General features: G+C 42.4%; 1 long non-coding RNA gene across 1 annotated transcript; it reads left to right on the top strand.

Annotated features, from left to right (window-relative positions):
- The first annotated feature begins 855 nt into the window (after window positions 1–855).
- Window positions 856–5884, top strand: LOC136290679 (uncharacterized). The gene is made up of 3 exons (XR_010721306.1): window positions 856–933; window positions 5087–5137; window positions 5236–5884. It is a non-coding gene; the product is annotated as an uncharacterized lncRNA (long non-coding RNA).
- The last annotated feature ends 550 nt before the right edge of the window (window positions 5885–6434 follow it).

The raw sequence follows: 6434 nt of genomic DNA, 5'->3' as shown, positions 1-6434 counted from the left end.
CTCTTCTCCTTTGCTGTTCATTTTTTTACTCTTTCCTACCTCCTTGTCTGCTCCTTGCCTCTGTTGTGAGTCTCGGCACTACCTGCTTGGAAGAAGAGTGTATGAAATGGACAACCGCTGCCCAGAGCTGCTGGGGCCTCAAATCCTTTTCTCAACAAATAAATGGGGAGTAACCACACCCAGATGGATTGGTGGAAAGAAATAAATGATAACTATCAGTATCTTAGAAATGTCAAATGAGGTTGTCAACAGTGGAGCCCCAGTGGGCCTGATGTTCCTATGTATCTGTTGTGGAAACACTGCCTGTATTGAGAGAAAGCAGGAAAGAGCCAGAGAGGGGATGAATTATCTTAGAGTGGATCACTGCAGGATTTGAACATTTGTTTCTATTTACACTTGGATCTCCTTTTTCCAAATTGCATAACTTACTCTAGACAAAGCATCACCTTCCTGTCTTGTATCATGCTGGTCCTGCTGAACTTTGGGTAGATGCCCTCTCATTTGAGGTTGCTGGTGCAAGAAGGCTTTACTGGTTTAGTTGCTGGGGATTAAAAAAGAAAAAAAAAAGCCCCCAGTTATTAGACTGCTTGTTAAATCCCACCATAGCTAAATAACATCTGGCTTTCTATAAATACAGCAAGCCAGTCATTAACAGTGGGACTATTCACTGTTTACAGAGCTGCATTTGAAAAGAACCGAAATTCAAAGTATTTGCTGAAAACTGCACAGCATCTGTCTGCAATAGACTTTTGATAAACCCTGTCTTACATTCCAGTCATCTTCATATTCCAGTATTTGGATATTTTGTGTATGACTAGCTTTCTTTTTTCCTAGAGTCACAGACGTGTTGCTGCTACAAGCAATATGAGTGTTTCCAAAGGGCACAGAAACTTCTTGTGTTCAGAACAACCTTGGACCCCTGCTTCTATTTAGGTATGTGCAGACAGTTCATCAGAACCAATCAGCATTTTATCCAGCTAAAGCCCTTTGCTAGATCAGGCAAAATAAACACAAGTTGTGCATTACATTAGGGATTTCTTAGAAACATCTTATTTGTGATCAAACTGCAAACCCCTGCCTCACAGCTGTGTGTTGAGAGAGCAAGAGGAGGCATGCAGAAGTAAGGATCTCCATCCACTGAGGCTCAGCATCTTTATAATCCACAGGACCTCTGATGCACTGTTAATCCACTGACATTGCAGTCCCTCCAGGATCAGGCTGCCCAGACAGACCACTGTAAATAGGTATATTATGCCAGACTTCTTTGCACACGCTGAAAGTTATGAAGCCTGGTTCCCACTGCCTTTTTCCTGTGCAGATATCCTGATGCTTAATAAAACTCATTAGACGTTTCCCCAGGGGCTAAGGAGAGAGGAATTTTTCCCTGCTTACAAGCCAAGTCTATCACACACATGTTGGGGCTAAGTGTGTGTGAGAGATCCATCAGTTGTGTGTAGATAAACATTGCCAGAGAGGTTAAAAAGCGACCCCTGGGTGGACAGGCAAAGGTACACACAGGGAGATCCCATAATGATTCCTTTCATGGAAAACTCAGACTGGAAGGGGATGTCTGCTGTCAATGATACAAGTGCCTGGCACCAAGGCACTGGCCCTGTGTGGTGTATCCACATTGGTTTTTCTCTCTGTGGGGCTGCTGTTAATGATAATTCCCATCAGGATGCTCCAAGGAGATGACACAGGAGGGCTGAAGCAATCATTTTTTTGCTGTGAGAAAGGCCTGATAGCTGGCAAGGCTCTCAGCTGCTTTTGCAAAGGTGCATTCACCCATGTCAGGATGCGCAGGTTCCAGCACGTGTTGTAATTATGTTCAAAAAAATCTGTTTCCTTTTCATTGTGAATAGACACAGGCATGGATTCTTGCACCTTTTCCTTCCTACTTCATGCTGCTCCTGCCAGTCTGACCTCCTCTGCTACAGAACTGGTGGCAGGAGTCTCCTGGGGAGGAAGCCTTTCTGAAGGAGAATGAGTTGTTTTGCAATGCGTCAGAAAATGGATGGGTTTGAGCTCTGCTGCGCCCATTTTGAGTTTGAATCTTAATTTAAATTTTTTGGTATTATACTGCCATCCGTGGCTTCTGAGTGTCTTCCATATGATAGCAATTAGCTATTCTAATTAGTTAATTGTGTGGAGTCTGTTAGATAAATATCCTTCAGGACTGCACTCTAGGGCCGTAGTTTTCAGTATCACAATGGTAGTGCAAGGCACAAAATGTCTCTTTTGTGGAAGCTGCTGGTGATGCATTTTCGGATGTTATGGACTAGACATTCGGGGTAACTGGAAAGAATACAATCATGAAGTGTTTCCTGGATGGTACTGTGGCAGCATTCCCAGTCTATCCACATATGCACACCATATAGCCTGAACATTTTTTAGGCTTTTCAGAACAGGATGCTTAGAAAAATCTCCTCAACAGAAATACAAATAAACAGAAATTCTAAAAAAAAAAAAAATAGCATAGTTTATAGCCATTCACAAAACCTGCTCAACAGAACTCCTGAGTGCAGAACATTCATGGGGTGAGAGCTATGGGAAGATCCCATACATTGCTTTCTTGCTTGGTATACCTAATGCTGTGGTGTAAAGTGATTGAGTACATCCTCCTGCTTTGTGTCAGCCCAAAAAAAAAAAAAAAAAAAAAAAAAAAAAAAAAAAAAAAAAAAGTGGAACCACTCTGAGTGACCCTGGTCAGAGATAGATCAACTTATTTTTTAAGCTGTGCTTACCCCTGGCTGTATGATGGATCATGAACCTGCTGAGAGCTGTGGTGGAAAATGTGAACACAACCCAAGATACCATACGCTGTGGTCTCCTCTAGAACTGTGTTCAAGAAGGCAGATGTGGGGGCCTGAACACTTTGAAACTCAGCTTAGTAACAGCAAGTGCTATAGAATATGCACTATTTAAATATTGTCAGTAAACCAAGGAAAGCTGTCAGAAATCGATGTAACTTTTGATGTTCAAAACAGTAATGGTGGAGGTTATTGCAACTTTATGCAATATGGAAGAAAGAGATATTTTAAATTAAACAGGAAATTGTCATATAGTGATAACAAACAGTAAGTGAAGATGTTTATGACGAGATACCTTCAGTCTGTGGGACTGTGTACATGCAACATGTGAGATGAGCAAAATTTCATGTTGAAATATTCGTGTCATCTGCCTAGCCCAGAGAGAAAAAGACCAATCACCAAATTAGAAAAGAGGCAGGGAAGAACAATCTGGACTCGAGATCTACTCTGCCATTATCTTTAAGTAAGGGAAGAATATAAGCACAAGAGGAGTATCTGGGGCTCTAAGAGACCACCCCATCCACAGTCTGATCTTCAACCTAACAGGGCTTGTGGAGACCTTGGTGTTGAGTATATCTTATGGTTTTTAGAAACCATTGAAGGATTTAAGTAGCTTGGGTCCCCCCTGAAGAGAATGATAGCCTGAGGCTGAGATGTAAAAGTGCTCAGAGAGCCAAAGGCACAGCCCCAGGGCCGTCACCTCCACCAGTAAAAGCTCAGTGTTAAAATCAAAGCAGTGGTACAAGGCGCTCCTCTCCATGGGCTGACACTCAATGCCAGATGGAGTGAGCTCCCCAAAGCACCTACCTACTAAATCCCCTGAAACCACAGCTGTGTTATCCCTTTCACAGAGATTGGTGGGACATTCTCAGCCCCAGCTCATTTAAATCTTTGGCTGAGATATTAACACAGAGCAGGAGAGGAATGAAATAAAATGCACAGGGGACAGAAATGCACGCTGGGTCTCCTGCTGGCTCCTAAGGTGAAATCCCAGTGTTGACCAGTTTACTGTGGCCAGTTGGGGTATAAAAGTTGCACATGCTTGCAGGGCAAGACAAAAACTTCCCTCTTCTTTTCTGAGAGTTTTCTCCCCTCCATAAAGCTTGCTACTGCTGTGTCACCCTGCAAAGAGACATAATTATCTACATAAAACTAATCTGAGATAAAACTGACTCAAAGCTGGACATTTTCCAGCTTAATAAATTTCTTTAAAGCAGGGAAGCCCAAAAACATAACCAGTGTAGTAATATATTGCAGGAAATGCTCTTCAGTTTTAATTTAAAATATTTTACTGCTGGCATAAGCTTTAGAATGGGTTTTAAGTGTATTTTTCTGGTCCTTCTATAATATAAACTTTTAATTAGTCATAATCAATGGAAACTGGGAAAAGTGTGCACCACCATGTAAAAGGAGAGTTGCATCCCTGACCTATGCCAGCCTCAGGGAGCCGATGACAGTGGATGGTAAGTGCAGGTCTTATAATATGAAATAGCAAGTTAACTGATCAGTAATTATTGTTGCTAATAAAATGCACCCTGAAATTGGTGCTTTACTGTGTTAATAAATTTTTGAGTAGCTTTTCTCTGTAAATATTATAGCCTTACCATGTTGAGATGTTTTCCAGCCATAAACAAGGAGGTTGGAATGACAGTGGTCCCACCCTAGAAGGAAGAGGTTTCTGTTCCCCACAATAAGTTCCCCTATTAAAGCCCATCTCCAGTGCTTCATTCCTCACATAAACACTTGCTGCAATGCCGAGTTGGTACTAAGCTGGTAGGACTGTGCCACATTAGTGGTGTGTGAGCCCAAACTGCCAGAGAAAATACTTCACTTGAATTCAGGAGCCCTTGTACCTGGCCAAAAGAGTGGGAGCCATCTAACCTAGTATCAGCCATCTAATGGTACTCTACCCCACGGGCATTTAGGCTCCCCACGTGACAGATGCACAGCTCAAGGCACCTCTAAGAGCAATTGGTGTACAGCCAAAGATGTGGTGTGTAGCTGCAGGGTCACAATTTGGGCTTGGACATAGGTGGCTTTGTTTGGGTGGTAACACCACCAAACTATGGTGTTAGCCGCGGTGTTACTGTGACTGGCCCATTCAGCTCCCTCTTTCCTTGTTTGCTGACATGTTCTTTGTCTGCAACAGTATTCAGAGGTTGTCTATCCATAGCAGCTTTCATATAATGGACAGACTCATTTTGGGCCAAGTACTGAGAAAAAACACTTAAAGCAGCATGAGAAGGTATTTATATGTTTGGTTTTTTTTCTTACAGATCTGTACCTCATGAAAGCCCCCGATCCTCTTTCAGAAAACCAGGATCTTGGTAAGATATGCTCTAGCTTAAACCACAAGCCTCTAGGGTGTGTGAGTATGTATTTAAAACAGATTTTGAAGGAAAATGAGCTGTTATTCCATTTGCAGTTTTTGTTGCCTTTGCAAAGAAAAAACGTGGGACCTGTGTTATGCACTGCACAAAAGGGATGGAGGGCAAAGACTGAAATTGGGTGTGAAGGCACCTGTCCAACACCATGGAACAAGACACAGCAGAGGGACAGGGAAAATTCCACAATGGGGGTGGAAGGGAGGAAAATAGACTTAAAGGAAACTCAGTGAAAAAATATACCCTCTCCCATTTTCTTTTTCTTTTCTTCTTAAACCTAAATCTACCTGGCATAGTGTTAAGCCCTATTCCAAATTAGTGTTGTTAAAAATAGTGCTCTGCAATGCAGCCTTCACATATGACTGTGTCAGCCTGCTGACAGCAAAGTGTGTCTCCATTTATAACCTCACTTTCTTACCTTGGTTCATCACCTTAATTTGCCACTGTTACCTGGGAGCTGACAGCTTCCAATTACAGTCACATTTGCAATTCCGACAGGAAGCATCAGGGTCCGGGTTTTAAAGGTTTGGTCTATTCTTTCCTGAACAAGTGTTCTCCCTGAAGTCCACTCAACAGCTTGTTTTGGAGATTTTCATCTTTTTCACAGGGGTGTTTTGAATTGTAGTGAAGTGTAACCTGTGTGGATCCAATGTAGTTCTCACTAGAAATGTTATACACTGTTACTGAAGATTCCAGGTGCTACTTTGAAAGTTTTCTGCATTTATACAAATAAAATGACCTTTAAATTTGGATCAAAGTTTTCTTTAGAGATTTCTGCAGGTATAAGGTGCTTAATTGCTCATTTAGAGTGCCTCAGTGAGTAAAACTTCTGATGTGAAGACAGATTTGGAAAGAAGTCATGGAGAAATCAAGAAACAGAATCAATGGTGGTGAGTGAGGTAAATTGGAGGAGAGTGCATGGGAGATGCTGCTGCTGCTCAGGAGGCAAGTACAAAGCTTCACCTGCCCTTCTACCAATTGCCATTTCCTTTGATGTCTACACACCGCAGGACTTGAGACCAGGAAGCCAGATCTTCCAGCTCACTGTTCCCAAATTAAGTCTTTCAGCCCTTTAACCAGCTTTTGGATAGGAGTGAGTGAGGGAAGAGGAATGTCTTTGACAGAGAGTGATTCCCCAAAGGGGCTGAGCACTGCAGGCTCTAGGGAAGCTGGTGAAGTATCTTGGAAGTGCTCTGGAGAAAAAAGATGCCTCTGGGGAGAATATTTGTGGGACATCAAA

Source organism: Chamaea fasciata, unplaced genomic scaffold (genome assembly GCF_029207755.1).
Source record: "Chamaea fasciata isolate MVZ Bird 193981 ecotype frontalis unplaced genomic scaffold, bChaFas1.0.hap1 SCAF_6, whole genome shotgun sequence".
Taxonomy (NCBI): domain Eukaryota; kingdom Metazoa; phylum Chordata; class Aves; order Passeriformes; family Sylviidae; genus Chamaea; species Chamaea fasciata.
The sequence above is the reverse complement of the archived record's forward strand: the minus strand, read 5'-3'. Positions and strand labels throughout refer to the sequence as shown.